Source organism: Taeniopygia guttata, chromosome 3 (assembly GCF_048771995.1).
Source record: "Taeniopygia guttata chromosome 3, bTaeGut7.mat, whole genome shotgun sequence".
Lineage (NCBI taxonomy): Eukaryota > Metazoa > Chordata > Aves > Passeriformes > Estrildidae > Taeniopygia > Taeniopygia guttata.
The window spans coordinates 44,281,360-44,306,586 of NC_133027.1; the positions used below are offsets into that span (position 1 = coordinate 44,281,360).

General features: G+C 37.4%; 1 long non-coding RNA gene across 3 annotated transcripts in view; it reads left to right on the top strand.

Annotated features, from left to right (window-relative positions):
* The window catches only part of LOC121469693 (uncharacterized), a 36,916-nt gene extending 17,758 nt beyond the window's left edge, over positions 1–19,158 (top strand). For 2 of the 3 annotated variants that reach the window (XR_005979825.2, XR_012055001.1), the window contains 3 exons: positions 16,430–16,650; positions 17,814–17,908; positions 18,174–19,158. This is a non-coding gene — a long non-coding RNA (uncharacterized lncRNA). The remainder of the gene's footprint in view (positions 1–16,429; positions 16,651–17,813; positions 17,909–18,173) is intronic. The other variant, XR_005979826.2, reaches the window with a different exon arrangement.
* Positions 19,159–25,227: the final 6,069 nt, after the last annotated feature.

Below are 25,227 nucleotides of genomic sequence, written 5' to 3' on the forward strand. Positions count from 1 at the left end.
GCTGCATTTAGGGCATTTTCATAGACTAGCAATATCTTACTAGTATTTTCCAAAGCCATTTCCAGACCTTTTCTACATGGCCTCTTTCCAGGCACACATAAGAAACAGACTTTATTTTCCTGAGGGCTTCAGCTCATGCCTCTTTGAGGAACATTCTGTAAAGAGAGACACTTCCAATTATGCAAATACTGGTTAGATAAGAAAATGCCAGCAGATGGTGCTCAAGAATATGCAGCAATGCTCTTATACACATTAAATGGCTTCTATGTACATTACATGGCTTCAGTCTCAAGAACCATACCCTTATGCTACTCCCACTTTGGGTTGATCTAGAAACAGAAGTATGCAGCAAACACAGTTCAGTTGTCTGAAAGGGATCTTCCAAAAAACCTATGTTCAGGCATAACAAAGCAATTCAGAATTTCTTTTGGACTAAGTGGTAATTTTCTTTAAAATTACTAATCTGAAAACTCTTTGGGGTTGAATATTATTATACTTTTTGAGCAGAGAGGGACTCGGAGGTTCAGAAAGTATGAACGATCTCAATCTGAGCAGTTCCTGTCTCTATATCAGGGAAGCACTTCTGGCTTCCTACAGCTTCACTATTATGTTAAATGTCTTACAAAGCAGATGTAAATATTCTGAAGGGCAAAATCTGGCAAAGAGCAGGAGATTTCACATTTTTCCTCCTGGTGCCCTTCACACACATAAACACCTGAGTGTGTGGCTACACAGACTGTTATCTTTTGAAACTAATAAAAGGCAGCCACTGAGAAAATGTACTGACATCCATCAAAGGCAGAGCTGTTCAAGATCTGTGAAGCTCACCATGAGCTACAGTACACAATGAAGAAAAACTCACATGGCAGAACTCATGAACCATATAATCTAGCATGTGAAAGCTGCAAGTACCAGATTTTGAACAAAATAGTATTTCACAAGGAAAGTCTGAACACTTCTTATAAAGGAAAAAAAGTCATAGAAAGTAAGAGGATCAGTCCGGCTAAAAATCTGGGAAGGACAAACATGTCATGCAGTAAATTATTTGGCTTCTTTTGTCTATGTAGTGGCATTTAAAGGCACCACAGTCTGCAAGTCTAGACCATCTTAGACACACAAGAAAACCCAGTAAACCAGTAACAGAGTGAAACAACAAACCCACATTGACTGACTGGCATTAGTAATTTATCACATTTGGTTACTGGATACTACCTTCACACTACACCTTAGGCATCAGCTAATATATTTCCAGGCTGCGGAGTTCCTTGTGCAGTCAGGAGCTGGAAATTATAGGAAACAAAAATCAGCACTAAATGATGGCACTCCATGGCAATCTAAAAGAGCTTGTCATTAGGTATTGTGGAAGAGAGAAGGAAAGCCAAGTCTCCTGCATCTTAGCTTCTGGAATTTATAAGAAATTTTTCCTTTGGACATCAGTCATAAGGCACAACTGCTCTACAGCAGTCTTGAGAAACCAAACATATGGACAGGTCCCTGATGATGCCTGGCTCCCTGCAGAGCACTGCAGGCTCATTTAACCCCTGTCAGTACCAATCTTACAGGAGCTTTCATGTCTCTAGTTCAGTCCTTCTTCCAATCCTGAACATAATAGTAAAGTTGCATGAAGGTCTTGAACAGCATTTAATTTTGACTAGATTTCCATTCCAGCAGCTGGTAGGATCAGCAAGAGACAAGGAGTTGCTAATGCTCCTAGACTCTGTCTAGGGTAAAAAAAATACCCAGAGGACCTTCTCTGGTGGTCTGTCTTATATAGCTACTTTTCTAAGTCAGAATGGTGAACTAGATCAAGCCACAAAACAAGACTTTTGACTTGCACATGCCAAATGTTATAAATGACAGCCATGCTCTCAAGTGCAAGCTTGAACAGTTATACAGTCATTTTCTTTTGCATTAGGTGTTAACAGCCACAGAAAATACCCCAGCAAAATCTTGTAACACCAGAAATCTGCAAAAATGTATCTTCACAAGTCTTTCCCTGCAACTACCTGGGGAACCAAATAAGGTGATACACAAGGTGTTTTTGACTCCTTTCTCTGTCAGGGTTTCCTGCACTCAAAGAATGTAATAAAATTCTTTGTACTATGTAATTTCATCATCATTGATAAAAGCATAAGTCCACTTACAAAACCCAAGTCTCTGTGGCCTTAAGAGCTTTCCATTCTAGCTATTCCCTGAACCATAGAAACGAATCTGTCTGGACCACCACTGTGTACAGTAAGAACTGCTGCTGCTATGTAAGAAACAATATATTGTTCTCCTGCCCATGGCTATGATAGAATAGATACATTTTCAGTCGTGCCATAAGCTCCAGTCTAGCAAGAGCAGGTGATGTCTCCTAAACAGCAATGTATTTTGTAGAGCTCAGAAACTTTGGGTCTAAACAGGGAAGTTAACATTCCGCAGTGCATTGCGCACTCATTAAAAACAAACTTAAGTTGCCTCCCCAGCTTTGAGGACTAAAGGTGGACTCCAAGTGTCTAAGAGATACTGTACAAGCAAATGATCCCCAAGTTCTCCCTGTCCCCAAGGATGATCCCACATTAGCTTCTGTGTGTGCTGACTAACCACAATAAATGGTGAGCAGGAGACAGCTGTAAATTAAAACCTCCTGCGTCATTGTAGCCACTTAGCACTCCCTGGGCTACGTTCTCTTGACTGTCTGTATGGCACCACCATCTACAAAGTCTGAAGAAGGTTCATCTTTACATCCACAACATGCTATAGATGCTAAGCACAGATGAAAAAAAATTAGTAAGCAAAAGGATGTTTGTAAAGGTGTTTTCTGTGTATCTTCTGTTGTTTCTGGGTGACAGGCAAGCCAAATTTCATTCAATGGATAAACTTCTATGAAAGAGAAAGAAATACACTTGGGATGGAAGTAGACGGTCACAACATAAATAATTTAACAGTTTTTTTCAAAATTTGCTGGTTTTAAAATCCAAGATATTATCCCTACAAGAGTACAACAAAAACTCTTAATTTAAATAAAATCTGCCTTCCTACTAAAGAGGAAATGCTGCAGAAGCAAAGATAAAAGATTCACAAGAAAGTTGAGAGTGAAGCATAAAACCTGATGGACAGAAAAAGCACATACACATCCATCCAGCACTGAAGAGGTCAGGCAGCATGTATGACTCCATTAACATCAAAGTAATTAGATAATAGTTTGGTAGATTATCATAGAGAACAGCAGACAATGAGTTATTGTATTCCCATGTACTTCATTCCATACTTTTCTGATAAATTCAAATTAAATATACTCTATGTGCATTGCTGAACAGAAATTACTCAATTTAAAATTATAGACACTCCTATCCAATTTGATTTGCAATTTCCTTGTGCTTTTTATTCTGATAAAATTCTGTGTAGAATGTCTTCTGAGACTCTCCCCTTAAGAAGGCAATCTGAGGTATGTGACTTTCTGTTCTCTGATGGTCGTGCCATCTCTTTCTAATTGTTGACTCTCATACTAGGATGCTGCAAAAATGTTTCTAAAGCAGTGGTCTAAGTTTACAAAACTGAGAAAGCTGTACTGTAGCCTAGTGAATATTCTCATACAGAACTGAATAGAGGCAAACTAGAGCTCCTGATAAAGCTCTTTAGCATTCTGAGCTCCTAACTCCATCCTCTAGCACAAAATGATGAGTTTTTCTCTTACATTAATGAATTTCTATAGCAGCAATATGGTAGCTCCAGGTGGTGTGGTTATCATGAGATAATCACTCCCTCCGAGGATGCCTGCTAACACCCCAGAGGTGTTGAAAACCAGGCCCTCTCTTGTGCCTTATTGCTTCCATACGTGCTGATGGCAGCAACTAGAAAGAATTGTGAAACATGAAGAGCATGCAGAATTAATCTGCACTGTCCATTTGTTAAAGACTATGAATACTGCCAGTGAGCACCATCTACACTTTTACACTGTCATCATAATTAAAAAGTTTTAGTATGTGGTTTTGTGTTGCAACAACATCGATCAAAGTCCATTTCCTGACATGTGCAGCAGAAGCAATATGTTCCGCATAGGTTATTTCTGGAATTGTATTATTTACTGTAATAGAGCCCTGTCATGCTACCTCTATTGAACCAAATGTACCTGCCATGTCTGCAGAGACTTATTCCATTCCCTGGCTCAGACTCTCTCAAGCATGTACCAAATGGACTTGTTGAAAAAAAAAAATTAAATTTATATCATATTCTGTAGAAGGATTTTTTTCCATTTTATACACTGCAAGACTGATTTTTACCTCTGCCCTCTCCTCTGCATATCCATGAATATGCCGCTGAGAATAGGGGAACTCTTCCTACTGAGGTGGATCAGAGAAATAACAGTAATAAGGATTCAGAACTAATGGAAATTCTGCCTAAGGTAATACTCCAAGAGCAAAGCTAAAGAGTAGAAGGGGTGGATAATGGCTTGGGTCATTCATGCTAGCAGTGCAAAGCATATGTCACAAGGTAAGGCCACTGTAAAACACTCTATAGAGTCAGCAGTGACTGTTCACTTGAGCTCCAGACACAGGGAAATGCCAGACAGCACTTAGATAAGAACAGCCACATCTCTTCACTGTCACCTGCACAACACTTTCTCAAGAAAGACAGCCAAGAAGCTTTTCCACCAAAGTAGAAAGAAACTATAGAAACTCAGATTTCCAAAGACTTAAATGTTTATAAAACAAATATCAGGAATGCAGGAGGAAAAAAATAAACAAACAAACCCCCAAAAAAACCATGTAACCTTTCCTCCCTTACAAAGTACAATAGTAAAGAATGTGTATGGGGGGAGGGAAAGGAGTGGGAAGTTTAATACCCACTTTACATAAATGTCCCACTTGTTTACTCTTCGTAAAAATGTAGATGAGGTGTCTGCTCTTCATGTTTTAGTGTCTATCAAATGATGCTTTTTTGGCACCTTGCTGTTTGCAAAGAAAAACAAGAGAAAAGTTGAAAAACAACAGTGCTTTGATAAAAACACCTTTCTTGCTTTTGATTTTCTATTCAGCTTGTGTAAGTGTCATAAAGTAGGAAAGAGAAAACAGGTCATCTTTGAGGTTAGCGAAAAGAAAAGACATCCTGAGCAGGGAACTTGACAAAAAGTGGATAGTATCCCTAAGTGACACTAAGTGACACTATTGCAGATGGAGCACTGGATTTTGCTGTTCATGGGAGAAAATAGCATTTTCAGAATTTGATTTCCTTCCCAGAATTTAACTAACTGTATAGAATTAACACACTGCCATGGTGCATTGCAGAAATCATTCACAGTTACAGCCTGGTGCACAATGTTCTATTACAAAAGCAGGTAAATGAGGCCAGTTTCAAAATATATAGCAGAATCTCATTCTGGCCTTATTTGAGCCATGAGACACCTCTCAGAAATAAATATGTGGCTCTCCATGTGGCTCCCCTTCTCTAGGTAGAACTTTGCATGTATTGTCTCATTTGTACACTTGTGTTTCTGGATAGTGGGGACTGTAATATATATCTAGAATACAGAAACACATGGCATTCATATATGAACCAACTATTGCTTGCCAAAGGACAACGATGGAGTTATGTTCATTAAAGGATATTAAAAATGTTCAATTCCAGAGAAAGACTTCAGTACAGTGAGAAGAAATGGAAGGGATGTACCTGTTTGTCAACCTGTCACCTGTTGACAGCCAGGTCAGGCAGTTCAGAAACACCTGCTCACCTGGGAATCTTGTCCTGAGAAAACACCTGTGTTAAAAAACAAAAAACAAATTATTTTCAGAAAAGTAGTAAAAATACATAGCTACATACTTCTAGTGATTGAGAAATACACTGACTTTGAACACCACTGGACAAGAAATAGAATCAGAAACCCCTGCTTATTTCTGATTAAGAACATTTTTGATTTTTTTTGTAGCCAATCCTCTTTTTGGTACAGTATTTCATTACTCTCATTGTCAAGTGGCTAAAGGTTATGGATTTGATCAAGGAGTTCTGTTGTCTGCCCGTGTCAATAAACATCCTTTCCTTCCATCTAACAGATAAAGTCAATGCTGTTTGCACTTCCACAAGACTGAATCTCGGATTCAACTACTTGTCTTAAACTTAAAATACTACTTCTGTGGGATAATTTTTAAGGTTTTATAACTATATTTCAGTGGCTTTTTTGTTTTACACAAAGGGAAAAAATGCAAATCTTAAGTTTGTCAATTTAATTTATAAAGAGCAGAACCTAATATGCTTTAAAATCTTCTTAGCTTTCTCTTTTTAATGCCATTTATCTCTTTGTTAAGTTCAAACTGTTCTCAGAAGGTGGGATTTAAGAATACCACAACTTAGAAGATGAGATATTTCGGGAGGCAAGTATAGTCACATACATAATAGGTTTCTAATGGCAATAGCATGGAAGTTCTATAGAGTACAATCCACTGTCAGCAATGCCATAGGACTGCATCTGGAGAGTCAAAAATCCTTAACAAGAAAGAGAGGAAGAATGTAAAAGGAAAGGTGGGGTTGAGGAAAAAAGAGAGAAGGAAGGCAGGAAGGCAGGAAGGAAGGCAGGAAGGAAGGAAGAAAGGCAGGAAGGAAGGAAGGAGAACTGCAGTGGTACTGAGAAGTAATTGTAGGGATTGGATGGCTTTAAGAGCAATGAAGTATCACAGGTATCTCAGTGATAGTGGAGTGGTTACTGACTGTAATTCAGTGTGACAACTTTTCAAAGCCCTTTGTAGCTCAGGGTGTCCATCCTTTTAGGAGTTGACATCTCCCCAGTCAGTGATATCTGTGTAGAGAAGAAGTTGATCATGCAGCTCTTTAGCCTTCTTATTAGTCACCAGAGCTGATGTTGGGAAGCAGAGCTGTTAATCTTGCCTCCTGAGTGCAATCTATAATCAGTTGGGGTTTGAGGGATACAGAAAGGGAAGATTATCTTCACTACATGAATCTTTCAGCACTCGCCCGCACACCTCACCCCCCCCCCCCCCCCCCCCACACACACACAGCTGGAGCAGAGCTGTACAAACATTTGAGTTTACTTTGGGGACAACAGAGGGGAATGAATGAATAGCTGCCTCCAGATCTCCTTCTCACAGCAAAAATGTTTATTCTGTGTGCGGCAGTTCTGCTTTTAGACAATCCTTCCTTACCTCCTACTGGTCTTTTTCTCAATTCCTTCACTTTCTCTCCCTCTGCTTCATCCCAACAGAGGGTCTGACCCTTCAAGACTGAACTAATTCTGTCTTCATTGGAAGACTGAATTAGTTCATGTAAACATTCTCTGTTGATGCTAAAGAAATTACCACTCATGAAAATCATAGGCAAAATGGTCAACTTTTAACAATCCCACCAGGAACACATGATAGTTCTTAACACAGATACCAGCCTTCAACCTCCTTTCTCCCACTGCCTTGTGAATTCCCCTTATTCTCTTCACAGTGCAAAGGATTTTGTTCAGGTGAACAAAGTTGTGCCTAATTGCCTAATTGTACTTGGGATCTCATTACCCTGACAACTCCTCCAAGAGAGTATAGAAAAGTCCACTGTTCATATATCTTGTGAATTGTTTTGTCCAAGTAGATATCTGTCTTTTGGCTGATAATAGAAAGGACCTCAGAAGGGAATTCTCCAAGCTAGACATCTTGAACAGGGTCCAGTTGCACAAACAGCTGTCAAGAATCATGTCAGGCATTTCAGGGGATCCTGCTTATCCTCCAGCCAGGGCAATGTGGGTCTTCCTTAACTTCATGCTCTAGAAAGCTGTCTTATGGGGGAGGTCTCAGAGACCCTAAGTGTCTGAAATATTTCTGTCTATGTCAAGAGAACCTAGTATGCATGTGTGATATGATTGATTTCAGTGCTAAATTTTGAGTTACCTTAGTCTATGTCTAAAGAGAGAAACCCTGAATTCCTGACTCTCTTCTAGAAATGTGACTGAATTTTCTGTGACTTACCTCTGGCTCACATATTCAGGTTTTCCTTATGTGAAAAGGAGCTAATATGGGTACTGGTCTTATCCTTATGTGGCTCTGGGACATAACCCAGAGCAGATGGAATTGTCACACCAGCTAGAAGTGTGGTACATATTCCCATTCTGCATTTGGTACAACAGGCACAGCTTATGTTCATTCAGTTGCCACAGTGGAAAACTTAACATGAGGGCCAGAGCTTCACCCTTCACAGTGATTCAGCCTGATTATGCTCTAGGATTTTGTAGCTGCCTAAAGCACTGTCATCATTATCTTCCTTAGTTCTTTGACCACTCTCTGAAGGTGAGGATAACTCACGCTCTTGTTAATAGATCCTTTGAAGGTAGATTAGAGTGAAATGGCACTGAATGATTGGTGTTTATAAATATATATATATTTATATTGGTATATTTCAGAACTATTTGGATGCATTGTAAAGAATGTATGTAGCCATTTTGATTGTTCTTATCTATAGTAATACCACTTAAGAAAATGTGAAAGGGAAAAAAAATAAAGAGAAAGGATAAAAAAGGTCTTACTGCCCCTGGATCTGGCAATCAGACTTTATTGTTGCAATTTTGGTGTCTGTTGATTGAAGTGATGATCACAATTGTGATCCACTGGGGGTGAGGGAAAGCCCCTACAAGACAGGGTTCAACAGTTTAATATTTGTTCAGGTTTACATGGGAATGCCCAAGCATCTTCCCTGCAGAGGGGAATAAATGAATTATCTCCAGCTTAATTCTAGAATTATATGCTAGAAAAACATGACTTCTAAACTTTTTAAATTAAAAATGTGGCAACCTTTTACTCTGTTTTCATGGCAGTGCATTTTACCAAATCCCACTAAACAAATGTTGTTTATGCCTACCAACGGGATATAATTTCACAGAGCCACTAAATTTCATGTCTCTATTATAATATATATACATATAAAATATTTTCTTACATTCATTGAGTTCTGGACTGCCAGAGTCCTTTCATTCCTGTGGGAGTATAGAATTTAAACAATTTTCCTCTTCTTTTGAAAAGACAATATGTAAATTCTGTCCATACTGAAATTAGTAGTTTTTTAATGGCTTCTTAAGTAGTTTTAGTAATTAGTAGTTTTCTTAATGGCTTCAAGAGGTTAGGGTCTGGTTCTAGGATAGTAAGTCTACTTCATGAACAAAATAGTTGTACTGCACATGTCATATATCAATAAGTTACATGAGGAATGACTACCTGAGGACCTGAAGATCAATGAAATGTGCATGACACCTTTACCTGCACCTCATTTTGCTTAGCTAGCCAGCCAAAAAGCACATCTTGTCCAGCATGGTGAGCTGGACTGTTCAGAGTGAGGGTGCCACTTGGTGAGCTGCAAGGGAAAGATGCTGCAGTAAAGTGTTACAGGTCCAGCTCAGATGCATTACATTTCATTAATGCAGGTGCAGCACCAATCAAACTGGATTTGCTATGTTTTCTGTTCAGACTCATTTTTATAGTCTTTAGCACTGAGCCCAAAGTTACAAGCCCTGGGTCAACTCTGTGACAAAGCACAGACTCGTTGCTGCTGAGGAAGGTAATATGACTCCTTGTCGGTTTAGCACATCAGAACCAGGTAGATATTCCTTATGCTCCTCCATCCTTCAGGGTACAGCAACAGCGCAGCCATGTTCTGCTGGACCATGCTAGCTCCTGTTCAGAGCTTGGGCAGTCTCTGCTATGCTCTACAGAGCCCAGGGTATTTACCTGAGCTATGTGTAGAATGAAATAATCTTGAGCTTGGTGTTGTTTCTACAGTAATAATCCTCACAGAATACAGAGCGCAATTCAAAGGCATGTTTAGCATTACCTTCCCAGTGATTCCAGGACCATGTGCCCATAGCACTTAATTGGCTCCAGTCCATAGGTCTTATGAGATCTGATTCTGAGCCTTGTTGTAGTGCTTAACAGTACTTAACCTGGATTTGCTCTGGAAACTTGCCACTTCATTTGCATTAATCAACTTTGGCAGCACAAACCTCTATCACTATTTTCTCTCTTCTTTCTATTTCCCTTTACTTCTAAGTTTCCCTCTTTTCCTTTCCTACATCACTTCCCCCACCCCTGTGCAATTCCCTTTACCTCCCTACTTTTCCATTATATTATGCCTAATGAGTCTTAGAAGCAAAGGGACGTATTCTATCCTTGCTCTGAGCAGTTGTGCACTATCGTAAAGGAACTACAGTTGGATTTTCATAAAAGAGTACTGAAAGTAGCCTCTAGACCATGGAGAGAACTGTTTACAGCATTTCACAACTTCCAAGGATTTTTCTAAATGCATTGTTTAAGGTTGTGATATCACACCATTGACTTTTCAACAGATTGTAAAATTATCTCAATGGGAAGTTAGTCTTACTAAAGAAAAAAAAGAAAGAAAGGAGAAGGCTATGACATTAAACTGGATAGAGATTAAGAATTCTTAGCAATAATGCGTTGGATATTAAAGATAGCATTACATGATCTGTGCATTCCATGATTTGTATGAGATCTACAAACAGATTAATTCCCACTAGCTGTGCATCTGTAATTGAGATGGTCTGGAGGTGGGCTATGGAAGTAAACAATTCAAAAGAATTGTAGTTTCACTGCTTAGAATCATGTATAGTGCTGTTTCTCTTCAGAAAGCCAGTCTTAGTATCAAATATTTTCAATTTTCTGTCTCAGCACAAGGATTTCTGATTCCAGACCTTAATGGAACCCAGAAAACCTTGATATTAGGACCAATTTTCTAAAAGCATCTCCTGTAATTACCTTACAGTACAGAACCTGCTCAAAAGTGCAAAGCGGGTCAGAAGTTCCCCATTACTATGCAACCCTTTTCACCTGTAGGCCAGCAGACCAAATAACAAAAGGTCATCGCAATTTCAGCTGGCGCTGTTACTGCTTGTTCGGATGCTGGCTCTTTGTTCAGCTGCACGCTGCTGAGCAGCAGTGCTGCCGTCTTTACCTAGTGGTGCTTTAAATCCAGCCTGTATTTACTATTCAGATGTGTGAGCAGCCATGCGAAACACGAAACAGTAGCGGTTCAGAGCCTCTGCCACAAATTCATGTTTGCTAATTTCTTTGTAAGAAAACAGTCACCAGCCAGATCCCCAAACACCATTTTCATATAAAATGAACACATAATCTTTAGTGTGATGCAAGGTTATTTTTCCAGAGGATTGGGAGTTTTTTAATTCTTTGGAGATATTTCATGTGTCACTCATGAAGATAAAATAACCTGCACTCTATTTTTCTATTCTTCTTAGCCTACTTTACTCCCCCCCCCCACCCCCCCAATAAAAAAATCCTTTATGTAAACAGTTTCACTACTGCTTCCTGTTTGAGAAACCAATGTAATTTTGAAACTAATTAAGCCATTTTCTCTTCTGGGTTGTCTCTTTTCCCTAAAATCTGATCTTACAAATCACTTGGCCATTAGCCAATAAAATTTGCAGTATTATGATTCTGTAGGTGTTTCACAAGCCTTTAAGTACATTTTTAAGATTACCTATTAAGCTAATCTCTGAGTATGATGCTGTGGAATATTAATGGAACTATTTTGGAATTGTAAACAAATGTGTTTGGAGCAATCTAGATGAAGAGCAGAACGATAAAATTTGTTATAAAAATCTAATTAGCATTTTAAATGTATAAAGCTTGCTGATACAAAAGAATAATCTCAGACAATAGATAAAGTTAAATATTCCCATGTGGGTTTCCTGCAGATGAAATACTGCTATCAATATTTAATGGAATGTGTCAGAATTTACCATCATTTGAAAGAATGCAAATAGAGGTTACCATAGAAATCACCTTGGCAGATTCCTGCACAAAATGTATCACAAACTACCCCTGAAGCATCCTCAAAGGAGTTAGCTGGATCTGTGTCTGTTACCCTTTCATGTAGTTTCTTAAAAGGAAGGAGAAAAGGCCAGAGTCTGTGTGTGTGTAACTATATCTTATGAAAAGCTATTAACCAGTAATGTTAAATAAGAGGAATAGGAAACCATTTCTCTTCCAAACACTTTCATATTGCAGATTCCTGAACTCATTTCATGCATCTGCAGCAGAATAAATAATTGCAGTGAATAGGTTGGTAAAATGTCTCTATATAAGAAAACATGACATACTAAAATTCTTTCATCAATTTTTATATCAAACTTTTCCAAACCTTTTCTCTCAAGATTCTCTACTATCAGCTTTCAGTTTGTCTTTACACTGCCTAAATACAAGTCTAGGTCCACAGAATATAATTTGGACAGTTCTTAGGAAAAATTTTGTTGTTTTATTATTTTTCCTCAATGAGAAAAGATTGTATGTTCTTAAATGTCTATCTCCACACAAAGCTATTTTTCAACCAAATTTTTCACTTCAAGAAGCAGCTCTATGCCTAGCTATCCTATCAATTTTATAATGTCTGTAATCTAGAATATAGAATCCTTCCCAAGCTTCTACATTCTCTTTTGAAGCCTTTTCCTCATAGTTCTTGCCAAACATGCTAAACTGGAGCTAATGAGCATCTTTAGAATGATACATTTCCTCTCAGCTTCTCAGAAAAAGCAACGTGTGAGAAGCAACTAAGTGCTCCTGAATTACTGAAGATCAAAAGTTGATCAAAACCTCCTCTTGGTGAGAAGAAATACATAAATATAATTTATTGTCTTTCAAAACTGTGTGAGAGAGCTTGAAGACAATTTTCAATGATAAAAAACCTGCCGCTTCTGTAAGTTATTCTGAAACAGTTTAGAAAACATTAGTATAAAATGCAGCTGGAATCTTACCTGCTAACACACCTCAGAACCTTATCTTATTATTGATATTTGAAGTAGGCAGTGTATTTTACTGCTTAGTAAACATAGATGCACTGATTCTTGTAATGGGCCTTATACTAAAAATATCTGAATTCTGATGTTTGCTCTTCACCTTTCAGAGGTTATACGTGCATTCAGGTAATACAGTAAATCCCAGTGCGTTATAGTTTGGGTTTGGTTTTATTGTCTGATTGTTTTTTTTTTTTAATTAATCAGGATCTAACAGAAAAATCTATGTAAAATGGTATAATTTATCCTTTATATAAAAGTCTGTAGTCTAATATGTCATCCACTGTAGGAATCCCCTGATCCCCTCTGAGCACAGCGGGGGGGGATTTCTACAGTCCACATCTTTATGAAACTTAAGCCAAATGACAAAATTTTTCAAAACCTCACATTGATGGCCTGAAGGAAGTGTACCAGGTTATACCTTTGACTAAAGAAATGACCATCTTCCTACTGCAATTAGATCATTGTACTAGAAATGCATGAGGCCAAGAAGAAAAGCAAGAAAGAGTCTGTTTCTAGGAGGAAAAAAATCACTGAGAAGAGACCCACTATATGAGTCCCTGGTGTTTCAAAAAGTTCTCACAGGGGCAGACTGTAATCCCTTCAAATGTGATAAGCATAATGCGAGTATATAGGCAGATGATTTTCCCACAGGAATTGCCTGGAAATATTCATTATTTCTTTCTTCAAGACAGTTGATCTTAATAGAATCTAGTTAGGCTTTTTATCTGAATATGCTTTGGTGCTTTCTCCCCATATTTTGCTTCACTGCATGTCACACACTGCAACAGGAGCTAAACAACCACTTCCTGCTTTCCTCCTAGAGAACTCTACAACAGAATATGGCACAAATGACAGCAAATCCTGGATTGTCACACATCTAAGCTAAACTACCTTTTTGTTACTTTTGTTCTTTCATGGGTCTGCTCCACAGTGCTTTGAGGGCAAAAGGGATGTTTTATCTGACTAGACTGATGTATACTGACTTTCACTAATATTTTGCTATATAAACTCTTACAAAATCCTTGAGACTTGTTGAGCTCCTGAAACTACTACTGCAAATGACTGAGTTACTGGGTAATCCTGCTGACCCAATGTTACCTGAAAATACTGATGTTCTCTAAGTCTCAGAAAGATAAGTCACTTATAAAATACCTGACCAACACTACAATTTTATATTGCTCAGTTAATGGAATAACTTGAATTTTTATGTAGTCATGAAACAAGAATCCTTTTACATACTGCTCCTCTGGTCACACTTGGTACTCAACCTGGCTCAAAGAGAAAAACTGACATGTAAAGTAAAACACATTTCTTACAATGTCCTTACCCTAAGAAGGGAAAAGTTGAAAATTGTCAGGAAAGGTTATTCACAGGAAATCTGGCAATTTTTGTACATTTATAGTTGATTCAAAGACATTTTTAAGTCTCTTTTTTTTTTTTTTTTAATGTGGGTGGTACCTTTGATCTCAGATTGTAACTATTTTATGCCAATGCATAACGGACTGACTGCTTATATGCCTTCTGAGATGCCAAATACATGAAAAAGCATAGATGGAAACTCATGCCGGCTGTGAAATGACATCTAGAACATATTGTCATACCAACCTTTCTATACAGTATGAAAATAAAATATTTTCTTAAGCATTCTGAAATATTTTACTCATTGTTTCCTTTGTCTTGCTTAGATAGATATCACCATTTTGTAGTATGCTACTTTCTTTTAGCTGGAAGGAAGGACTAAAGGCTCCTTCTAAGGCTACTTCTGCAATCAATGCTAATAATGCTCTTTAAACAAATTGAAATAAGATCAGTCTGCTCCTCTGGAATCAAAGATCCTGGAGACACAGCACTAACATCTCCCTGTACATATAATTCTGTTTTCTTAGCTAAACTTTTACACTTGTAGAAAAAAACTTGGATGGTTTTAGAGAATTATACTTTCAGATAGAGTTACCTTTAAAGAAACACAATTTAGGTATAGCATGGTATGCACAGGTTATATAAGTAGAATGCCAAGCAATTTATCTTGTCTATTAAGAAAGAAAATTATTGCTTTTTTTTTTTTAATCAAAATGAAAAATACCAGTAAGGCTAGGTTTTGTCCCATGTGTCTGTTGCAGCAGAAGCAAAGCTGCAAACTCATCTAAACAGGAACAATCTGAAAGACACCTGAGGAGGGGGGATGCATTAATTCTCTCCTCCTGCTGTAAACCCCACTAGCATATGGAACTGATGCAGACTAAGGGCTAAATCCAAAACCTGAGGGATTCAGAAGCTCTTCAGCTCTCTTCTCAGGAATATGTCTGTGTTCCAGCATAGAGACTTACCATCTACAGACCAAAGAAAACCTTTCCTAGTAGAATACATATATCAAATATTTGTAAATCCAGTCTCAGGAACTGGTCATTATGCAATAATTTTATATTAACATTGCATCAAAACAAAGTTGACAGATGTTTCACGGGTTCCACAGGTGCTCTACTCCTGGTGCAGAATCTAGACACCAGCAAGGGTTCTTGGAAGGGAACAGACACCTAGACTTACTTAAATGAGTCATCTGGCTGTGACAGGTGGTAAGGTACCAGATTCAAAAAAGTAAACTCACATTCTAAATCGTGAAATTCAGGTGTCTCACTCTGTGGCTGGGACTGACCCTCACGTACACGTAGCATTTTTTCAAACAGAAGCTTCCTTCCAACACCAGGGAGCAGATGTCAGGTGCTGGACATCCTGCCTGTTCTTAAGGAACCAGAGCCCAGAGCAGAGGTGGTCCTCTCCTAATATTGCTGCGTGGTGGAACACTACATACCAGTGAAGTGGATAAGGTTTCTGTCATACTTGTTCTACGTCTGTGTTTTCAAATTTGTACAGTAATTTGGTTTGGAAAGAACCCCTTGTTCCAACAGTGGTTCTAACACCATCTAGTCCCAGCTACAGGACCAAAACAATTGTTAGAGCAGGTACCTCAGAACAAGCTCTGAACACTTCCAGAATGCAGATAACCAAACCCCTCTGGGGAACCCATTCCAGTGCTTGAGAACAAAAGGGTGATCTTTTTATTTCTTCCATGTATCTAGTTGGAATTTCCCTTCTTGTAGCTTGTGACAGTTACCTCTTGCCTTTTGGCTGCAGGAAAGAATCCTGACTCTGTGCTCCAATCCCTTTAGTTGAAGACAATAACTAGATCTTCCCTTAGCCTTCTCTCTTTTAAACAGAGGTGTCCTCCCCTTAGACAACAGGACTTTTCATATGATTAGAAACCTCAATTAATTTCCTCTCTTCCTGAGTACCTACCTACTTCTCTGTGAGTGCTGCTGAACCTAAACAGAAATTGTACATAAACTACACATGAAAATGAGTGTGCAGTGACACATAAAGGAAGTCGAAGAGTGGAATGTATTGCATTCTTTCCTCAAGAAACAACAACTAGGATTTTCTGAGAGTCTTCATTTTTCATGTTGCAAAGATAACACTGTTCATTTCCATTTTATCAGTAAAATTAACACCTTTTAAAACTTCATAAAATTTTGTATTTTAATAGTAAAACTTATCATTGCAAAGCCATTATTAAATGTATGTGTTGAAAAACAGCACCGTTATTTGTATGGAGTCAAACTTTCAACTTCCTATATCTGTTGAAAGATTTATTTTCAGGCTCATTTACCCTTGGACTGATAGAAGAGCTTCACAGAATTCTCTGCCTAAAACAGCTTTGGAATATAAATGTAGACTCAAGGGAGTGAAGAAAGAAGAGCAAAAACAGGACTGAACTGAACCTTCACTTGAGTAGGAGCAGACATCTGAATTAATCTCCCGCTGCTAAGCAAGAACATAAACTAAACTAATCAAGAAAGGATAAAAAGGTTGGGTTTGAAGTTGAACCTTAAATTCAGATTTACTCCAAACACTCTAAAGCCAAAGCAAAACTGATTGCTTGAAAAGAAACATAGTGTTCTATGTGCACAGTCATACATTGCAGCTGGAAACAGTTGAAATTTCCCCCAAATCAGTGTGAGAGAGAAAGGAAGAGGAGAAAAATCTATTTAGGTATAAGAAGCAGCAAACAAAGATATGCTAAGTCACCTAATAACAAGTACCCCATGCCTGATCAGTGTAATGAAGCTGGGCATTATTTTTTAGTACATCTGGTCCTGTCAGGGGTTTAATCCTAAAGCCCTTTTAAAGAATATTACATTTCTGTAATTTTGAGAAAGTTGTAATGGTTTTGGTCATGGTCAGAACTGCACACCATCTGCCTTGAGATCTGAGCATCTTTTGCTTTATTAGTTACACCGACTGAGACACAGAATATAGCCAAATGGAAGGAAGTCTGAATTCCAGACTATGTGTCAGGTTGCATCTATGCCTAGTTAAAGATGTCTACAGATGAAACTGTATACATAACTTTTGCACTGCAATTGATTTCTGTACACTACCTTTGCTGGAAGAACAAATATTTGATTTTGTTCCATGGACACAGCTACCGGCTACCTCAGTTGTTAAAAAGATGTATTAGTAACTGTTTACACAAAAACAAATTCATGTTGGATATAAATAATGGAAGTCAATGTATAAATCATTGCTTTGGTCTCCCATCAACTATGTCTACAATTTTAGGCTCCCACATTCCTGTTTTTCATAATCTTTACTAAAACTCTTCCCTTCTTGGCAAAACTGAGGTAGTATTGCTGTAAGAAAGAACACTGTATATAAAGAACTGCTCCTTGGTAACACCACTGCTGACAGTGCTCCACAGCATCAGTCCTGTATCTCCAACATTCCCCCCTCACCAACAGTCTGAGGGTGGAGAAAATCTTGGGAGCAGGACAGCTAGGACAGCTGACCCAAACCTGACCAAAGGTCTAATATCACTTGCTGATGGGAAGTAAAGAATAGAATATTTTTGTGGGTTTTTTTATTTCTTTGTGAATATGTAACCTATTGCTTTTACTTTATTAAACTTCTTTATCTCAACCTCCATGGATTTTATTTCTCTCTTATTTTCTTTCCCCATCTTCCTGAGAAGAGGAGTGATAGAGGGCCTTGGTAGGGGCCTGTTGTCCAGCCAAGGGCAAATCATTTCACCACAGTTACAGACATCTGAACCTTTCCAGTCCTCAGGTAAGTCCCCTTAAGGCAAATGTGTAATAGCACTTTTTGCTCCCTTGGAGAAAAAGACAGGTCTCAGAGAGATTTTTCTCATGTGTTTTCTTCTCTGTGGTCTCTTTCTCTTGTGCATTTTCTGATTGATAAGTTTGGCTTGTTGCACTTTATAGGAAAGTTTCAGGGTTAACCTGTCTGAAGTATTATTGCTAGAACTGTAGGGAATTGACTTTCCCAAAGTTACCATGATGAAAAATAGACTTGACTCTTTCTGTTTTTTCAGGCACTCATCATGAATGGAAACAAAATTTCATCTGCTAATGATAGAGGAAAATTATATGAAAGATTGCCTTTATGACACTGAAAAAGAAGGAGAGTATGAATCGAAAGAAAATTACTCCTTTTTGGAGCACGGCCCATGCTCCGTGCAAGTCCTTGTACCAGGTGGGAAGTACAGAAGCTGGATTTGCTTGGAAGTCTTGGCTTTGTCTCTACCTGGCATAAGCCAGTATTGCTGGCAAAAGGAGGGCAGAAACCCCACGAGAAACTTAGAATGAGGTAATAACTATAGTCATAACTCTGTGTCTGGCTCATCCTGTGATTCTACAGCTATGTCACACTTCTTCCTAACGGTTGTCGTCAAATAACTAAAAAGAGAGAAAGTTGCTTGGGCTTCAGAGGGATTGAGTATGATATGCAAACCAGAAAGATCCCAAAAAAGATTCAGGTGGTGATAGATCAGAAATTTTAAGGCTTCAACCTAGTATTCAAGCCTGGCTAAAAAGGAAGTCATTCCTGTAATTCTGCCTTATGCAGTACCATTGAATGCTTGTAAAAAGATTTATGTAGACCTACAGTCTACATCTCTGTCAGATTACACTTTGAATGGTGCACTCTTCAAAACAGTAACTTTGTGTGTTTTGAACTATTTTTCTGTAAGAATATTCTGTAATTAGAAGTTTCACAGAACATTCATATATCTTTTTTTTCTAAAATAGCTAGAGACTGCTGATTACATCACAGTAAACAAACGTAAGCTATAGAAACCACAGTTCTGCTCCCATCTCCTCTCAGAATCTGTGGAAACACCATCAAGCTGACTCAAACATAAGTGGTGCATGGAGTCAATAATACTCACATCAGAATATTACTTCATTTTAGAAGTTTATGTGCTAGACATTTACTTAATAATTAACTGCATAATGACCTACAAATTTTGGCAGATAAGAGAGCAAACAGCTACAATATGTAGAGCAGTGTACTTCTGAGAAAGTGTGGTTTATGTGGTTTAATGGAGTTAGACAAAACTTCTGAAAACTTTTTCTTTGTGATTTTGAAGCTTGAGCCCTAATTAATCAAAAATAGTAAATAAAAAAAACTGCAAGAACAGATGAATAGAAAGCCGCCATTTCATTAGGTTAAATTTTCTTTATAGTAGTATCATATATAAAAAAAAAAAAAAAAACACTAATGGAGAGAAACTGCTATAAAAATCCCATTCTTGGAGACCCAGCAAGATGAAATATGTTTTCAGTACTCAGTTCTAAAATGTAAACTATTAGATGAATACAAAAAAAAAATGGATGAGTTTATTTAAACACTATACAATCTATCAAGAGGTCTGCCTCAATGTTAAAGCCAGTACAAGAAGATTTTAAACCCATTTCTCTTCCATCCACAGTCCAAATAAAAGCATTTTTCTTCATAAATGTGTGCATTAAAAAGAGAGAAGGTGTTTTTTCTCCTCATCTTCTTGGAAAGGAATAACAGAGCTCTTGGGTGTGAAAAGTGCAATTTTTCACTCCAAATATGAATTGTTTTCCTTAAGAAAGTTTTGAACTTTTCAAACTGCCTGTCTCAGTATCAGATGCCCACAAATTATGTACTCAAAACACCATGATAACAAATTCATTGAAGGCCCCATCCTGCCTTAGCTGTTCCCAGTTTTGAACTTTTTGCCATTTGAATATAAGTGTTTAAGAGTTTTCCATTCCTGGATGGGATTACTCCAGATATCCTTCCAACACCAGTAGAGCTGAATGGAAATCCAGTGAGATGTAAAGATATTCATTAACTATTTATCTAGTTTGCCATGATTTCTACATATGTTATGATGAGTCTTTGAAGGAAAGTTATTTAATTGCACATGGAAAATGAAGGGCATAGAAATTTTTCATCTGACAAGAGAGTCAGGGAAATAGATTTAGGACTATATAAAAAGGAAGAATTGCAAGAAAGAGTCAGCATTGGTGACAGCTTCTTCATTTTATGACAAGTAACTCTTGTTGGTATGTAAAATTATATACATTCTTAATCTGTTCCAGCCCCAGCATAAAAACAACCGAGGAGCAGCTAATTGAACCATTTTTTGAAAACAGTTCAATCAAACTGAACATTGTTTCCCCTCAATGTTTAAGATTTTGTTTTCTCACTTTTGCAAGAAGTGAATGGTCAAGGTTACTGGCTGAAAGAGCTTGGTTCCACCACCTAGTCCACATGAGAGGCTCCTGCAGAAAGGTGGATCTGTACAGTTGAAAGCAGAAGCACTGGAAGGAGAACTCTGATGGTTAGCCCAGAGAACTGACTGGAGTCACCAGGCTTTCAGTTATTTTACTGACAAGAGTTGACAGTGAGGTATTATTCTCAATGTCTTTTTTAAGGGATCTGTATCATTCAATAGAACAGACTCTTAATTTCATTGAGAATTAGTACAATAACATTGTTTAACCATATTTACAGAAGAATCTCTAAAATACAAGGGAATTAAAGCAGATCCACTCTAAGGAATTATCTACAATTTTAAAAATCACTAATACAAAAGCAAAAGTCTAAGAACACTTACAATATTTAATAAGAAGTAAAGACCTCTGTGGGTCTAAAAAACATGTCTCAAGCTTCTACATATACAAATCATCATAAACAGAATTGTTTTTAATAGTGTGCATGTGGGTCTGGTCTGCCAATTAAATATTCAGAGAAATATTCAGTTGTTTTTCTTTCTATGCAAGAGAATACACCTTTGAACTCTGAGTTCAATAAAATATCTAATTCTTTTCAGAGCATGCTATACATTTCTGAATCAGTTATGATTAGGCAGATTTTAAATAAAATTTTAAAAGCCACATAACTTCTTTTCCCTGGCTGTGAAATTAGGTTAATGCTTCCAGAAACCAATAAAAAGAAAGGCAGCTGAAGTCAGTGGGTGTCTTTCTGGGTGATTACAATGGGCTTTGAATCCTGCCCCTTGTTCAAATATTCATATGCAGAAAATTAGGATTGGAGACTGACATATGTTTTCTGTGAATGTTCATTGCTTGCAAATTGGCTGCATGACTCTATATGGAAACTGAAGTCATCTAAGGGCCACAAATATATTTATTCAAAAGTTCAAATGCATATCAAAACTATTTGACCTTCTGATCAGCTGCTGAAGGATAGAAAAGCTTAGTTCTACAGCAGAAAATAACTTTCTCAGCACAGACCATACTGTATGTTTGCACTGATATTTCCTTACACTGAGGTTAGATTAGAGCTCTTTTCAACCAAAGCTTTTTTATGATTTTTTGTTAAATTTTGAATTCTTACCTCTGATAAAGATATGTAGATAAAGATTTTGATTTACACAGGTATGATTGTAGGTCTGTTAGCAGCCTTTCAAATTGAAATTCAATATTGAAGCATCCAAAATTTGCATCACTAAGATATAAACAACACCCAAATAAGTGAGGATACTTGCAATTATTTTAAAATAAGTCTTAATTTTAATTCAACACATATGATAACATTACAGTTCGCAAATCAGTGATTATTAAGGACAACCATAGGTCAAGTGTTTATATAAGCTGCTTACAGACTGCTTACAGATATATCATACAATAGACAGTGAGTACTTCTTTCCATCAATACTAAAAGTATGTCCCCTTAAGGAATTATAAAAAGCATATGGATAGGTTTCTGCCCAATTAGATTTATTAGGAATACATGTATATATCTGAGTTTGTGGACTTTCTTAGGTTTGTACAGTACTAAAACTAGGTGGTATTCCTTATCTCAGTTGTGGAATTGCTCCAGTGACAGAGGTACAATACCCTGGTGTCCTGAAAGGATAAATTCTTGCAATCTTGCTCCAAAGAATGGGCACAGTGGCTTAGGGTGCATCATTCCAGATGCATTCCCTCTCAGAACTTCCAGCCAGTCATTGAAAGAAGGGTGCCATTACAAGCACACCCTCCCAAGTGGAGAATCTATTCATAAGTGGCTGCATTGTTTTTCATGAAGGGACAGGAAAATACATCTGGCCTTCAGAGAGCTGTTAAATACATTTTTTTCTAATAAATCTTTATAGAGAAAACAGCTAGCAGAGAGGATTCTTGCATGAAGTTATTGTTTTTCAAGCATAAATCAATGACTTTTTGTACAACACAAAGTTTTGGAACCATCTTGGTGGCCTGATATACTCAATTAAGAAGCAAGATCCAGGCTGCTATTTAGTTGTTTAAGTGCAAGAGTCATTCTAACTCTGATGTAAATTTCTGTGTAACAGAGACAGCTACTGAGCAAGGCTAGTTAACAAAATAAGGCAACAAAATTCAGGATAGGTTTTGATGATGTTTGATGAAGTGACATACTGCCACAAATTACTTACAAAATAATAAATACACATATATTTAGGTTTTAAAAAATTAAAACCATGTAAGATTTTTTGAAAGAAAATATAGTTTGCACTGCTTTAGTATCAAATAATTACTAGATAAAACTGGAACTGAAAAGTCAATAACTCATCAGAGAAAAAGCAAGAATAAAAATCTTCAGGGACATCAGATAGGATAACCAAGCCACTGTAACATATACAAATTATTGATTATGTTGTGCAGATTAAAAATTTTTCTATTGTGAAGATCCACTAAAGAATTTGCAGCAAGGATATTACAAGCTGTCTTACTAACATACTTCCTCTTTGAATATTTTACTATTATAGCCTTTTTTAGGACATGTATTTTTAATTTGCCTTTACAAAATCTTTTTTTCACTAAGAATGCATCATATCACCCTATTAATTACTATACCATACCTTCCACAGCGAGTCCCTTTTCAACATTGTGACATCCCTAACAACCAGTCACAAAATGCCCCTTATTATTTTCCAGTCTGTTAAAGTTTATTTGTGAAGCCAAATGAGTATCACATGCAAACTGCCTCAACCAAGATAGAAAGAGCCAACATAAAGTACATACTCCCAATATAAATTAAACCAACTGGGAATTACTTCAGCATTCAGATTCATGGCTCTGAAGTTTCCTGGATTAATGTAGCAAGAATAGTCAAGTATTAGGCAATGTGTTACCAAGGGAATAGCATCATGTCCCAGAAGAAACACTGAGAATCAATGCAATCATCTTCTGGAGGAACTGGAAAGATAAATACAAAGATTTAAAGCATAAGATCTATACAGAAAAAATGAAATACTAAAACCACAAATGGAAAATTTTCTAATGTAACTAAAATGCCGATTAAAGATCTGAACATATAACTCTCTACAGTATTTGCTACAATGTTCTGCTTTGTCCCAGAGCACTAAAAAAAACCTGAATTAGTTAATTGAAACATAATATTAAGTCAAAGGCTAGACTAGCAACATTTCAGAGATAATTAACCCATTTAGAATAAGAATAAAGACAAGTTTTCTCTGAAAGTTTTAACTATTCAGAAGTTTCAAGTACACTTTAGTTCATGTTTTCCAGCTTCCAAAGAAAAGTTTCATAGAATTTTTTGCACAGGACTATCAAAACACACATGTGCAGCTACACGTTACTGATTTTTATTCCACCGATGTTCCACTAGCATATTTAAAGTGAAGATGATTTTGACCACCTGTCCTTTTTGAAAGTATTCTACACAGAATGAAATAAAATAAAAACCAGGCAAATCATTGGAGATAACATTTTTCCTTGCTATGTGTATTGGATTTACCTGGCAAAGTTCCAGTAGCAGAGAGTCTGCAGTGCTGAATCTTTTGAGAAGACACCTGGCTTCTTTTAAGAAGCCAGGATCCAGCTTGATGTTGAGCAGAGCCAGTTTTAGTCAGCTCCAAAATGGAAATGACACTGGCCAAAGCTGAGTCTCTCATCTGTGTGGGCGGCACCTCTGGGAAAGTACTTCAGAAAGTGAAAAATGCTGTGCAGCAGCTGCAAGAGAGAAACAGTCCAAACTAGAGCAAGGACAAATTTGTGAGGAATTGTCTTCTGTGCAAGGGACTCATGTTGGAGCAGGAGAGGAGTGTGAGAAGGAAGGAGCAGAAGAGAAAAAGAGTCATGGATTGATGGTAATCCTAACATCCCCTTCCCCTGTGTTGCTCAAGCAGAGAAAGTAAAAGAGAGTGAAGCTGAGCCCAAGAAGAAGGGGAGCATGGTAAGGTGGTTCTAATTTAATTTCTTACTGTCCTACTCTGCTATTTATTGGCAATAAATTGAACTAATTTCTCAAGTGAAATCCATCTTGCCCACAACAGTAATTGCTGAGTGATTTCCCTTTCCTTATGGGATCCCACAAGATTTATTCATTGCATTTTCTACCCCTGCCCTGCTGAGGAGAGAGAGTGATAGAGCAACTTGAGGGGCTCCTGGTGCCTTGTCAGTGTTAACCATCATACCACGATACAATCATAAAGATTTTTTTTTACTCCTGTGATAATAGATTTGCCTACACATTTTGCCTTCCTTCAGAGAGATATGTAATTGTCACATCAGTACCATTTTCAAGTTATGCTAAATCATTGCAGCAGAAACTGATTCAGATACTGAGTAAGAAGATGAGAATCCCAGCTGCTATTTTGGGCTCTACTACTGAGTCCTCATAGCAGTCACTATTCCTCTGTACCTTCAGTTTTATATCTTCAAAAATGCTTTAATGACACTCAATTTCTAATAGTGCCCTGATGAGAAATCACGTAAAGGTGACAAATATTTATGAAGTATATGGCACCAATATTGAAAAAACTAGTAAGGTAAAGCAATTTACATATTTTAAATAATGTCACATTGGGAAGGACATTGAGATAACGGCGATTGAATAGGCAAAAATGATTGCCAGACCAAAGCTAATAAAGTTTGAGTCTTCTTAAAATGTAGTTCTTAGAGTGGACCATGACACTAGTAATCACCAAATCAAGACTGGTAAAGGGAATCACTTACTGATGTCTGTCATTGTATTCTGTCATTTATTTTTTTTGAAGAACCATATAAACACTGCAGTGCAGGTGACTTTATTTCTGATCTCTTCTCTAAGGTTTCATTTTTCAGCTGTCACTGACACCTGTATGAAGTGAAATGGCTCTCACA